The 15,084-nt window shown below is 41.2% G+C and overlaps 2 protein-coding genes across 6 annotated transcripts in view; both read left to right on the top strand.

Annotated features, from left to right (window-relative positions):
- Positions 1-15,084, top strand: part of LOC126403604 (chymotrypsin-like elastase family member 2A) — a 130,580-nt gene that overhangs the window by 337 nt on the left and 115,159 nt on the right. The window lies entirely within an intron of this gene.
- The window catches only part of LOC126403600 (kazrin-like), a 154,899-nt gene that overhangs the window by 73,519 nt on the left and 66,296 nt on the right, over positions 1-15,084 (top strand). The gene's annotated exons all lie outside the window — the stretch shown is intronic.

Genomic DNA, 15,084 nt, shown 5'->3' with positions numbered 1-15,084 from the left:
GTTCTGTGTACTGACAAAATGCATCACTCACAGCAAGAATGAATTCGCCCAAATCCCTCTTGATCATTTCTCATTCTGAGCCGATTTTTCTTCTTGTTCGAGCTGTTTGATGCTTCATTTCTTGATTGTAGTTTTAGCTGTTTCTTTCTTGTGGGACCACGAGCAGCTATTATCAAACTGCATTCACTCACAAACAGTAAGAAGGAGCAGAATTATGACTTTGATAATAAGCCAAATATTTTTATGTACTACTCAAGCATTATAAAATAAATAATACTATAAGAAATAAGAACAATAACTTCTTTAATGTGAACTAACAACAGGCAAATTACTGATTTGGATGGACCTGTTGAACCATCATTTGAACAAATACAGCGTTTCGCCCACTTTAAAACTCCCCATCGGACCATACCAGCTTAATGTCACACTGCATGCTTTGCCTGGATGAGTCCAGACTCCCCACTTCGGGAGAAATTACACAGCAGGCAGTTTAATGTCTTCAATATGGCATCAAGTCCTTCTGCCAAAGACTTCGCCACATCAGACAAGGACACTGCCAGCCCAGTTTTCCTGAAGAGTTCCCCAGTTTTCACTGCCCTCTCCTGGTGTCCTTCACCTACAGTCCAGTCCAAATATAAACTGAGTGTGCACAGAGCAGGCAGGACCAAAGTCAACACATCTAAAGACATCACCATGATGTTTTTGCAAGTTTTGAGATCAATGTGGAATCAGTAATACTGGCTTCAATAACAACCAGATTTTAAACAGAAATTCCCCTTTATCTTTTGATTTTAGTAATTTATATGAGATAAAACCCCAGTTTAATGCAAGCTATAGTTAGGTATGGACAGCAGGTTTTACAATTGAACTGTTCTCACGTTAAAAGTCGTGAATTTGTTGCTTTTTGTGCCTCTTACTAGTTCCTAAAACCAAAGTTCAGACCTACTTTGCCTCCATTTACATTTCCTCTTATGTAACTGTTTTCTGCAAACACTGCAGTCAATTCAGAGATTAGGGCTAGTTAATGGACACTGTGTTGCCTGCTGGGAAAGCACAAGCAGAAACACAGATGTGGTTGTCAGTAGCAACAGTGTCAAGAGCCACAGAAGATTCTGCGGTGTCCACAAACTCTGCATCGGCTCTCATTTTACACAAAGTGCCGTCCCTCTGCAGATAACTGTGAACATTATGAACAAAAGACATACACGTTGAAGGATCCATCAATTTGCCATCTTTTCTGTTCTTGTCTCGTTCACACACTGCGTTGGTGTTGTTAATGTGCCTTGATGGTGGTTAACTGTCAACACTCAATATTGGCTTTTGATGCTCGCCTCATTTCCTGAAAATTGCCTGAGACAGAGGGAGTGTTAAATGTTGTAGATAAATAGACTGAAACACAGTTTGTTTGTTTATGTTTGTTAAAGAGGCAGAGGAAGACAAAAAATAGGGGAATGGCCTCCTGAAAGCCTCTGTGGTTCAATCTGCTACACTTTTCCCCATTATGGTATCTCACATTTAACAAAGACAGATGCAAAGAGCAAGTGAGAGAAGAAAGAAAAGAGAGCGAACAGAGGGGTGAGATGAGAGTCAGGAAAAATGAGAGGAAGCAGAGACAGACAAGGAGACAGGGAATGAGCCGACAGGTGGGGGTGGGAGCAGGGATCCTTTGGAGAAGTGGAGGGACTGAGAGAAATGATCTGCAGTCAGGAGATGAAAGAGAAAGTGAAGAAACAGAGATGAGTATTTGTCAGGTGTTAGTGAGTTTCAGAGTGAACGGAGACAGTGCAACGAAGAAGAGCTTCAGCTGATAGCCACTCATCAGAGAAGGATAGGAGAGTTGCTCCTGCCTGCCTGGGGTGAGTTTGGGAGGAGTGGGTGTATTTTGTCATAATGGGAAGCTTGTGTGTCTTTTTTCCTAGCCGCTGGCTGAGCTGTTGAGTATCAGTATTTTTGCCATTAGACATAATTCTTGTATCGGCTCAAACGCAAGCACACTGTTCTGATTCACCAATTAATTCCCTAGCCCGTATATAAAGATGAACACCATGTCTCCACTTACTCCCACTTTACAGAAAGGAGGCCAAAATATCCCAGATACAGCCACTGCCATCTTGCTCTCTTGACATCATTTGGAGCTAGAGTCTGCATGGTAGCGATCAAGAAGTGAAGCTGCGGTATTAAATTTCACACCCGTACACCTTTCAAACCCAGTCGTGAGCAGCACCATTCGTTGGGAGCTCACAGACTGACACACACAGCCGTCAATTATGACGTCAGACTGCTGTTTATGGCATTAAACAACCAATTAAAACCAAACGTAGCAGAAAAATGAACACTTGAACATACATCAGCGTGATAAGAGCTACTTAATTTGTAAAAAGTATCTTTGGGAAACATTTATTTAATAGATACTTTGATTTTTTAGCTTGGCCCATGAACCATCCAACACATTCTCACTCCCACCTCGTCACATATTGTGTTTGGTGGTGGATTTTCCACGTCTACATATGACGAGCATGGTACCCTGGGTGTGTCTATTGTTGATGTTGTGGATGCCGTGTCAACTTCAGCCTGTTACATTCATTGTGTCTTTTAAGAATAGATTTCGGTTTTCACAGGAAATGTACTGTTTATATACAGTCTCTTTTAGAATAAACATACCAAGTTGATTCAGCATCAACAATTGATATTTTTCACATGGTTTCATTTTGCAAACACACACATGGCAACAAAAACATGTGGTTAGGTTTAGGAAAAAAAAAAAAAAAACAGGGTTTGGCTTTGCATTCATACGGGAAGGAAACACCAGTCTCCAGGGTCAGAGTCAGTGATTGTTGGACCCATCCATCACCGCAGCCACTGGCCCTACCCGGGCTTCTCTCCTAACTTACGTTGTTGTCTGGCCACATTTTACCCTGATGCCGTCAGGCGCCTGGCAGGTTTGCATTCTAAAGTGAAAGGACAGCTTTTTTTGTTGGTGTGTGACGCAGAAGTCACTGCTTAACTTCCACAACTCCGTAATGAGGCCAGATTGTCACATTCGCAAACATTGCGGGGGCTGGGGTTATGATCTGTACTGCAGCCAGCCACCAGGGGGCAATCAAGTTGTTTTGGCTTCACTTTTGCAAAGCTGTCATGTTGTCTATCTGAAATATACAGTCTGTGATTATTCCAGTCAGCTGTACTGTGACATACACACTTCATTTAGTGTTAAGCTACTGTCAATGAAACCCAACACGTTCCACACACCTTTCAAATTAAAATCCTATCAAACAGGGGAGGGATACTGTGAAACAGCAGGAAGTATTGGCTTTCATTGACAGTGGTGAAACACAGAGATGAGAACAGTAATACAGAATCCATTGGAAATAATTAATAGATGACAGAGTAGTTCTCAGAGCAAAAGAAGCAAGTGCTGAGCTTGTGTTGTTGTGCTGATACATTATACTGAATTTACAAAGACAGCAAAGTGTTGAGGAGGTTTCTTCCTAAAATTTGTTAAACAAAATATAAAAGGAAAGAACCGTCACTATATTAAACCTGTTTCAAATAAAACTCTTGTTTACTCAGCATCTTCGTTTGATAGGTTAGAATATTTATCCCTTCTCTTGTGATCTTTCCTTTCTTTATTTTCCCCCTCAGCTGAGCCCTGTCTACCACTCCCACCCTCCGTCATTATGTTATCCCTTGATTGAGGCGATGGAAACGTCATCATATTGTCTTTACATCCTGCCATCTCTGCCTTTAACCTTCCTCCTACTTGGTCGTTACTTCCTGTGTCTCATTTTCTCCACCTTCCCTCCTTTTCCCCGTCTCTCACGCTCTCACTTGACATATCTGCTCTCATTTAATCTCTTTCTCCTGCACACTTCACTCTGTCTGTCCCCTTCCATTCACTGGCGCACTAAGCCTCCGAGCAGATTCCCCGCTGCCCTTCTCCACGTGCCATACTCTTCATCATATTGAAGGAGGGAGGCTGGCGTATGATCTGATTCAAGGACGGATGCTCGTGTAAGAGAAATTATGTTATGAGTGTTGACGCAGCAGAATCACCATAAATAGCTTCCCAAACAGCAGCAGTTCACAAGGAGGTCTTCCTCATAGTCTGTTGTTCATCCTTAGTAATGGAGAAGGTCAGGTATATTGTTTTTTTGGGGGGTTTTTTTCTAGTCATAGATTTATTTATAATTATGGGATCATAGGATCATAATTGCCACCAATCATCAGTGTGACCAATGCTAACATTTTTGCAGTGAAGAACACCTACAGAGCTTTTCTATGTGTAAATAAAGTAGAAATATTTTGTTGTTACTGTTGTCTAATGATGAGTAGTTCAGTTAGTGTGTGACTCATTGAAGCATCTGATACTGACAGTTGCCAGTACAGCTGTACAGATACCCTGTCATTTTTTAATATGCACAACAATAATAGTTGTATGCCTATTCAGTCTTTTGCTTGTTTAATAGTTTTGCACACGTAGACCGAGAACATGAGGTCTCAATCATGTTTTCGTTTTGCAAATTGTTCCCAAGCTTGAAGAAACTCAGTATCTGGCCATGTCGCCCTGCCTTTAAATTCTTGTCTCCCCAAGTTCGACAATATATTAAGATATGCCTGCAGCTTGATATCGACAGCAAACTTTCAGAAAACTTTCCCCATCTATTATGGAGAAACCTAATTACCTGTCATTGATTATTCTGTACCCTCGCACTCTTTTTTTTGCAGAATATTATGCTTTTGTCAACTAAGCACTTGTGCCATCCTTCACAAAGTGCCATAAATATTTATCAGTCATGGATGATTTACTTTGAGGGAAAACAATCAACAATCAGTAACAGTGGTGGACAAAGAATACAGTTTTTGTACTTCTAAAGTAAGATATCTTATTAACTATCAGTTTGCCTGTGTAAGCAAAGAACGAGGGCCAATTGCTGATATAGCTCAAATGATAATCATCTTCATTCCAGCATATATTTTGAATGGGTGGCACATTTCCAAAGCATTATGTATTTATGCATGCAGCCAAAACGTGACAATGGCGCCAAAGAAAATAGGGCAGCTGTGAAGACAGACGATTCAGCCGACTGTCAGTCAAATTCTCAAGTGAAATCGAAAATTTAGTGATACAAAGGGGTCTGAACCCAATGTCCCTTATTCAGTAGGAAGACAAACCTTTGCACCTTTGTCTTCACTTTAAAATCACTAATAATTTTGCCTGTTTTGTCCATTTTTAGTTGTGTTAGGGCTTTTGATGCACATGAGTTGTTGAATAAAGCCTGACACATTTACAGTGATGTTATTGTTCACAGCTACATGTGAGTAAAGGAATCAAAATAACAATAAATCATTACAATAGGTTGATTTCAGGCAGACGTCAGTCCTGTCTTCATCACATTGTTTTCGCAGAGTAACTTCCACTTATTGTGTCAGCAGTGAGTCCATCAAGGATGATGGTCTGTGATGTTAGAGGCCAACATCCAAGTGGATATCCATATCTTAATTTAGACGAACATCTCCTATTTAATCTGGACTTGAGCATGGACCTGAGCTCACAATAGGTCGTAACAATTTTCAGTAATTACTTTGTTCTTTTTGGCTGAACATTTCCTCTGGGACCTGCCTCCCAACGCAAGATGCTCAATTAGAAACCCATTAACATGACAAAAGTAGAATATTACATTTTCCCCTCGAACACTTTGGTAGTTAAGTGGCTTTTCAGATGAAATGTTATGATGTTACGTTGAAGATTATCATATTATAAAACATTACACTCGGCAGCACTAAAAGATAAGCTGCAAACAATGCACATAACATTGCTGTGTCTTGCCAAGGCAAGGGGATGTGAAAGAAAAAACAACAGCCTCCCAAGGTCCTGTGGAGAATACTACACTTGAATAATTCTGCACTGCCTTTGAGTCATAATTGCTGTTAAAAGCTGCTCATAGAACACATTTGGTGTAGATGGTATTTATTAAAATGATTCTGAACAAATTTAGGGGCGCTGAAGTGGATTTATTTTCAATTTTACCTTCTAGGTTTTTTTTTTTTTTTTTGCATATGGTAATTGCATTGGGATAATTATTCAAATATCTTCATATTCATTCTCAAGGCACTTTTCGAATTGGTTTATTAAGTATCCACAGTTTCTCTGTTTTCTATTACAACATGGCTGCTTAAAGTAATGTGGTGTAATTCCAAGTCCCAGGGTGCATGCTGCTAATATCGTCAGCATATCATTAATGCAGTATTATGGTTTGTCAAAATGAATATTCCAGATTTAAAGCTTACCGGCTTAACAGACAGACATAAGAATGGTATTGATCTCACCTTAAGGCTGCAGGTAAAAGTGGCTTAAATCCAAAATTAAAATTTTTGCAATACCTCTGAACAATCATATTCAATTTCTTGCGATATTACGTCAACCTAGATCGACATTTATAAATAGTAAATGGTAAAGAGACTTGCATTTATATAGTGTCTTTCTAGTCTTACGCATTCACCCATTCACACACATTCATACACTGATAGCTGAGGCTGACATGCAAGGTTCTATCAGGTCTGAATCTCATCATTTATACGCACATTCACACACTGATGGCGCAGCCTTTGGGTTCAGTATCTTGCCCAAGAATACTACAAAATGTGCACTGAAGGAGCCAGAGATCAAACTGTCGATCTCCTGATTAGTGGATGACCCGCTCTACCTCCTGCAGGAGTGAGTCTATATCAGTGAAGCTACTCAGGTCATGATCCCACCACTCCTGGCTCTGGCTCTGCATCCACACACACCTCCGTACAGAAGTAAAAGCCATTGCTCCACAAAAGTTTCTAATTAAAAATCTGGCTGTCTTTCCTATTCCTTATTATCATCTGCTCACAAACTCACTGGCTTCCACTGCACATCAACGTATAAATGAAGCTGCAAGTGCTGACTACAGTGACCTCCATGTTTACTTTTGTACAACAGTGTGCGGCATGGGACGCCTTTGCTATTGCTCTTTTGTACATGTGGGTCAGTTGAGGGCTGTGACCAATTCTCACTGGCATCTGCTATTGGCCACAGTTTAACAAAATCATTTGAATAGCCAAACAAAAAAATTTAATCTGAATTGAGCACTAAGGCTTGCAGTATAAACATGGCCAAAATCTGTATTCACAAGGGACTAGTATTACGTGGGAACGTCTGGTAATTTGTAATAATTGCAGCTGTCAATTGTGATCTTAGTCCTGTGCAAATCTGCCATGTCTGTAATTTGTCAAGTATATTTGACCTACCATATTTTGGCCATTACAGAGGTCATTATGATAATATTAGATTTTGGGTAGTGTTAAGGTGTTTTTGTTGCCTCCATGCCTTTTTTCTGCCTCTCCCCCGGTTGAGAGCTGTGGAGGCTGCTTTCCCCATTAAAAATGAAAATTGTGACAGCATTTTGGGACCAGAAGGCTCATCTCACAATACAGCATGGAGACCCATTTGCAGAAGGAGTAAGCTTGAATTCTCCGGACGAACGAAAACTCGAAAGATTATGACATGGATGATGTGTGATAACATGTGGCAGCATCAGTTCTTTGTGTCTGACCCACGTTGAAAAACAGGAAATAAAGAACAGAGGTTAACATTGGACATCTCTGCTAGTGGTGCTGTGTGGTGTTGCTGTGTTTTATAAAGTGGACTTACAAATGTGCGCATTGCATTCAGGGGATAATGTCAGTAAATCAAAGTAAAATGCAGACCTTGCTTATCCCATGCCAGTGTGCCGCACGAAAGAAACACTGATATTTAGGTGGTAATTTCTAAATCACACGAGATCCCCTGGCAATACTAGTCCCTTGCGAATAGGGCTTAATTCTCTGTGTATTTCCAAAACCTTGACTTCAGATTTCCCAACTATAGACGGTACTGTAATTGTCTTTGATCTTTGTGCATTCTAATTTATCCCCATGACATCTTTACACACAGTGGATCTTCACACATAAAGTTTCAAAATGGCAGGTTCAATAAAAACAGCTGTCTCAACTTCTGACAGCGAAAGTTACATGTCATTCACGAAATCCCTGTATGATCTCTCATTATCTCTGAATATAAACATCCTCACAGCTACCCCAGGCTGGTGTCAGTAAGAACACACTGGAGATGGAACAATTCACATATTATTTAAAGCCTATCCAATGAGATATAAATTCAGCATGTTGTCAGAGGACACAAGTTTCATCACCATTCAGTTTCCTGATAGGAGCTGTCACAAAGCCCTCCATCTCCCAAAGTGCTTTGATTCCAGGGATAAATATGGTGTTGAAGTGGCTGTGCTCAGGCCATTTTAAAGCTGTAGTGCTCGCAGGCACCTGTCTCTGGTCTGTCATGGAGCACAGCAAATGGGCCATTTTTCATTCTCCATACAGTGGTGATGTGTTCATTCCTCTGATGGCCACTGTGAAAATGACATTCACGGGCTAACAAAGGCCCGTTTCTCCTCGGTTTAGTCTCTCAGGCTGCAGCTCATTTTCTCCCGGGTCCTCCTTACACCAACTAATAACATCCCCGGCTTACACACTTCGTTTGAATGGCCTGCCTAGTATATTCAGCAGCCTTTCATTACAATATGAATTGACAACGAGTCGTCTTGAGATCGCCGATGGTTAGCGTGGGCGGCTAAACATTCAGCGCTAGCTCCCCACAATCACACACCCCTGGTCCATTAGTTCCATTTATCTGCAGGGTATTTATAGGGCACCTTGAATTGGGGTCTTGAGGCAGGTGATGCAGGGGGGGAAAGGCCTGTCCTGACTGCTGGTGATTAATGCACGAATACGCGAGCTTTATCACAAGTCCGGCAGCCTCGGGACCAGAGAATGTCAGTGCAATTAAAGGCGGGTGGCCGATGTTAGAAAAGAGAGGCAGTGCCTATCTGCAGATTGCAGACCGAGTCAGGGAACATGGGCGGCTCGGTGAAGGTTCCAGCAACAGCGCCTATTCATTCCTTAATCACCTCTACTACTCATTAGGGCCTTCTTTTGTTCCAGCCGTCGTCTTTTCCTGCACTGTGCCAGCAGATAAAATATAGCAGGCTCCGAAGAGTGAAGAGCTCGGGGAACCCCATTAAACGGTGACAGAGAAAGGATAGAAAATGAGGAGGGAAAAGGAGAGGTGACGTTGGAGTGGTGGAGTCAGTCAGCTAAGGAAGAAGAGAGGACTCGGGGGAGAGGGGTGGTGACAGGAATGTGAGAAACAGAGAGAGAGAGAGAACTGTCTGACCATGAAGACTGGTAATTCATCTCGATCTTCCCTTTAGGACTGTTGGAACATTCAACCAAAAGAGCATTACAATATGGATAGTTTTATATCATAATCACTCAGGGTTCAGATCATTACAGCTGCTTGAATTACCTCTACAATAATCTCCACAAACCTGTGAACTTGAACTCTGTGTGAGTGTGGAGTACTGCATCCTTGTGCAGTAAATGGATGTAAATTGGTGGTTTTATTCAATCATTCTGCTCCTTAATAGAGCATTGGGGTCCTCTTCCTGCTATGTAAAGGTATCAAAGTCGCCATAAGATAAAGTCTGTTATTATTATTATGCCTGGTTAATGGAGAGTAAAGTCATCCTGAGTGGTTGGGCATATCAGAGCCTTTTAGAGGGAAAAAGAGGAGAGGAATGTTTTGCATGTGTTTATGCCAATAGCTGAGAGCCATAACAGCTAACTGGCTTTGATATAATGGCTACACCACTGATCATTACAGTGCTCATGGGCCAGTTACAGAGAAGTACACTGTGACATATAAAGTGCTGTCAGTTCAACCTGTAGCAGAAGACATATGGGCTTATGTAGATGAACTGGAATATTTCCCACCTCTGCTCCAAAAGAGGTAAAATACAGCCAGTGTAAATAACAACGTGCATTGGGAAACAGAAATATTAAATGAGACCTATTTTTAGTGTTACTCGCAGTCATAGCAATAACAATCAAACTAAGGCAGTGTTGAAGCCTCGTGCACCTGAATATGTCCCTGGGCTTCACAGATTACCTTTTGACCGACTGCTAAATATTTGGATCCCCACAGGCAGGTGTCTGAGCTCTTAAAAAATGCACAATGAAGCCTGTAGTTTGAACTAAATCTCTAGACTTGGTGAGTTAAAGGAGGCTTTGCTCCCTCTATTTTGAGGGTATAGTTTATTTTGGGCGATGCATCCTTCACTGACAAGGATTTTGTGTTTTATCCCCGCTGAGAAGAGGCACAACAGGGGGCTCTTGTTGACAAAGGCTGAGTCCTCCGTGTAAGTTTTACTGCAACATTGTAAAGGTTAGCATCAGACTCCCATAGGAACCCACAGTCGGGCAGTCAGGGTCACTGAAAACACACTTCTGCTGTTTTCATGGTCAGAAGAGAACAGTGTGTTAAGGAGGGATGGGCATTTAAAGTTATATCCATATCTGCAAACTTGCATTAAATTATTATATAGTGCTTGGGTACTGGCAAAACAAACCTAGTACAAGAATACTTGTGAAATGAACACCCAAGTGATATGTTGATATGAGACTAAATGTTTTCTTAGATTTTGAATATCGTAAGTGTTGTCTTTTCCTAGTTTTAAAGGCTGCATTACAATTAAGTGTTCTGTTTACCCACTTAGTGATTATATCCACATTGCTGATGATTAGTTATCAAAAATGTCATTGTGTAAATATTTTGTGAAGCACCAATAGTCAACCCTACAATATCAGCACAATATGGATGTTGAGGTATTTGGCCAAAAATATTGTGATATTTGTACGGCTGCCCCTGACTAAGAATTTTCCTTCTCGACCAATTGTAGTGTAGTCGACTAGTCGCCCGCATGTTTACGATTTTAATTTAATTATTAAAATATATATTTTGGGCGGGGCAACACAATGGTTTAAGTTGAAGGTGTGAGAAAGAATAGTGCCAGTAACATTGTTAACACTGTGCTACATTACAGAGAAATACAAAACCGTAATAATGACCCTTCATTAATATAGGCCTATATTTTATCTACACATGCACGTCACACACTGAGCGAGCCGCCTGTTAATGACGCTGTCGGCAAAGCAGTAATGATTGTGCTAAGTGGCTAATGGGCATGTAGCTACTTCCATGTTTCAGATGATACGTCATGTTTGTAGTCGACCAATGAAGATGAGTTTACATATCACCTTGGGTTCGTCCTTCACCTTCTCACAATGATCCCACACTTTGGATTTCCTGCCCAACATGTTATTAACTAGCCTGTGGAATAACCGCAGGTACCAGCCCTGTAAATTAGAGGCCGTGCACATGTTGCGCCTTTAACCGCCTGTAAAACGCAAGGTCGGGCTCTGGGTGCTACTCTTGTGTAGCAAGAGTGTGGGGAGTGCAAGGCTGATCTTCTGCGGGCACTGTTTATAAGTGTGTAGGCCTATCGTCCGTGGGCCAGGTGTAAAGCTCTGGGTAGCCCCGCAGTAAAATGATCAACGTTTCCATATTTATCAGACTGAATATTTACAGAAGAAGGGAAAGATATCTGTCAGCTGTGATTGGTTTTTAAAGTGACTCCTGTCTGACTGCGGGGTGTGGCCTCTTCCTGTGTCTGTCCTTTCAAATTAAATTTCCACATGGTGCAGTCGTACAGGTTTCAATTTATTTTGACAAGGCGCAGCTCCTCGTAGACTTTCACGATTGTTTTATTTTGAATTTTTTCCTGCGACTTACCAACCAATGAAATCTTTGCCAACTAATGATTTTTCTGGTCGACTAACATTTTGTCGATTATGAGATATTTGTTTTTCTCCACATATCCCTAATTTGCCAAAAGGCAGAAGTGTTAATATATGTTGAGAATGGCCTCTGTCTTACCCTCCTCTTTCTCATAAGTGGTATTCACTAAGGGAAAGAGCTGTTTTAAGTCTAAAGAAACAGTCTGGCAAATTTCTTTTAGTAGACCCTGTTCGGTGGGATACAGTAATTTGGATTATTACATCATCACAAAGCCACATGGGGTACAGCAGTTGTTGTAGTCTCTGGGCCAAATCATTATTCATGTCATCACAGCAGAATTACCTTTTCCATCAGTGGTGTGCTCGGCTGGTTAAACCACTTATTATTGACAAGTTGAGGAAGTTTGATGGTGGGGAAAATGGAACCCAGCCATACAGTGTGATAAATTCTCATCAGCATCTAAGATAAAAAGTTTTCTGCTGCAGCGCAGTTCATTGCTTTCTTATGAACGCTATATATCTTGCAAGAATATTACAACCCATGCCTTCAGTGCTGTTGTGTGTGTATAAAACTTTCCACAGAGACAAAAAGCAAATACAACTTAATGTGAGGAAACAGTGAGGGCTGATAAAAGTGATGTGAACATTAAATTATTCCCCACAAGCCTTCTGCTTTCTTCGCAGCTTAAAAGCGAGGCAGATAACTGAAATTTGATGATATTATTCAGTACCCAGGATTTTAATGAAATGATCTCTCCATACCAATCTGCTGTATTTCCATGTCTTATTTTAATGACCATGTATACTAATGTATGCATTGTTTTCGGCTCTGTAAACATACAGATTCTCTAATTTTATGCCAAATAGAAACTGTGCAGCAGACATCGACACTTGCAGTGAGATGAAAGGTGAGCTTGTGTGTTTGTCAGATATTATTCCGGCTGGCATGTGAGGAAATGAGGAAAGAACAGAGAGGAGATGGAAGCAGAGAGAGGAAATGATGCTCTTATCTGAAATCCTTAATAGATCACCCCAAACATGATTTATACAACAAGCAAAAGTAAAGGTTTATTGAAAGCTTCACCCTCATTCACGGTGCAGCGTAGCAGGTAGCAAATGCAGAGAGCCAGAGCAACAAAAGAGATTATGTGTTAGATTGTTTCTACAACTCCTCTATATTATCGGTCCCTGGTATCTCATCCAGTCTTTTTCTCCCTCCTGCCGTCTGTCTATTTGCTCTGTGTGTCACTGTCTGCAGTGTTTCTGTGACTTTAGTGTGCTGAGATAAAGACTAAAGGATCAATATGAGGCACTTGGACCTCACCAGACCCAAATATTCACTGTGTTGAAAAGGACATTGATTCAGAGGCATCAACAGTGACCCAGAAAACATTACAATTACCAGCTTGATAACTCAGTGTAGCTAAAACAACAACAAAAATACTATTTTCATGGCCAACTCACACAAACACACAACGTCTGAAAGCTGAGGCAATAATAACAACAGCAGCCTGACCATTCTCTCTCTCTCTGCACCTCTAACTCTTAAAAAAACATCCAATTTGTTTACCAGGGAACAAAAATCATTAAAAATTCTTTGCAGCCCAGCAAGTGATAATGATTTCTTCCTGCTTGTTGTATCTTAAACTTGTAAGATTTCAGTGAAAAAACAATTTAACACAAAGTAAAGCTGCAGCACAGAAAAACATCCATCCCTCCATAATCCTGACTCTATGGACATGCCCTTACTGTATCCACATCATGATCTGGATTGTTTTTGCGGGAAATCTCTTTCAAAATTAAGAGTCATGTGCAAAACTGTTATTACATGATCAACCAATGTCTTAAAGCTCAGGTGTGTAGGATTTAGTGGCAACAAGCAGTAAAGTTGCAGAACTGAAACCTATAGCTTTTGCAAAGTAGGAGAGCTATGGTGGCCAACACGAAAATGCCAAAACATGAACAGCCCTATCTAGAGCCAATGTTTGGTTTGTCTGTTCTGGGCTACTCTAGAACAACATGCCAGGCCCTGTGGAAGAGGACCTGCTCCTTATAGTATGTAGATATACATGGCTCATTCTAAAGAAAACACAATGATTCTTATTTTCAGGTGATTATATACCCTTTTAGGACCGATGTCACAATGATGTCAGTTTGGGGTCCATGTCATTGGTCCGACAGCCCATTGGTCCGACATCCCATTAGTCCGACGGTCCGCAGTGCTGAATGGCTCCCGGCGGGCGTATTTCTACCTTGATGGTGCGCCGCGACCGGCTCTGGGTCAGCTGGGAAAGGCTTGAGGCGAAGCAGGCTCACGGCTTATGTGTTTGTTACTTTTTTTTTCATTTTAACCCACACCATGATCTTTTCCTGACCCTAACCAAGTGGTTTTTGTGCCTAAACCTAACCAGACCTTAACCACAGGGCATCATGATGATTTCGGAACAACAGGACTTCAGAACAATGGGTTTAATATGGTCGGAACAATGGGATGTCGGACCAATGGGCTGTCGGACCAACTGGCAGTTCCCATCAGTTTGTTAGCTTGAGGCAAAACACAACTCATCACCACAGGGCTGTAGGCTACATAGGAGTCTTAAAATGTCATCTTGATGTGTTACTGGGTGCTAGAATAGAAGGAGTCATGGCTCAAAAATTTATGACGTATCAGCCGCCACTGCCTGTCAACAAAGATAAAGACAACTAGGGTTAAATGCAATAAGATAAAAGGACTGGACGGAGGCGATCATCAAAAATGCTCACATGTGCATTAGGGAAAATGTATTGTTATAGGAATGAATAATGTTATGTGTATTAAGGGATATCATGTCCACCTAATCAGAAATTGGAAAGGTATTAGGAGGAATATTGGATTTCTCTGTAATGCTAACTGTTTAGCGCATTAGCTAATGTTAGCTTCGATAGCAAAACAAACTGGATGAAACCGTTCAAGTGTCGTCCTCCATTGTAAGATTGGCATTGTAATCAACCAAAGCCGGCCATCCCACTTTCAGCAATCCTGTCAAATTGTCCATCCACTGAGTGAGAGCATACGGGTCGGCCAGTCTGGTCCCGAACAGTCCAGTTTGTGCCAGAGTGTGCTCCGGCTCTTGGAATGAGTATTTCTAAAAATTTTGGTGGTGATCGGTTGAAGCGAAGTGGATGAAATAATAAAATGGCGGGAAATCCGAGCTGCTTGGCGGAGGTCTGCACTCTCCAAGTGCTCTAGTTGTAAATATTATATTCTATTTCTGCCATTAGATTTCCCAAAACCCTACACACTGGACCTTTAATAGATTATTGTATCACATTTATGTCACTTACATGGCACATTAATCATGTGCAGGCAGCATCAACAGGTGCTGACAA

The sequence above is a fragment of the Epinephelus moara genome, chromosome 16, assembly GCF_006386435.1.
Source record: "Epinephelus moara isolate mb chromosome 16, YSFRI_EMoa_1.0, whole genome shotgun sequence".
In the NCBI taxonomy this organism is placed as follows: domain Eukaryota; kingdom Metazoa; phylum Chordata; class Actinopteri; order Perciformes; family Serranidae; genus Epinephelus; species Epinephelus moara.
The sequence above is the reverse complement of the archived record's forward strand: the minus strand, read 5'-3'. Positions and strand labels throughout refer to the sequence as shown.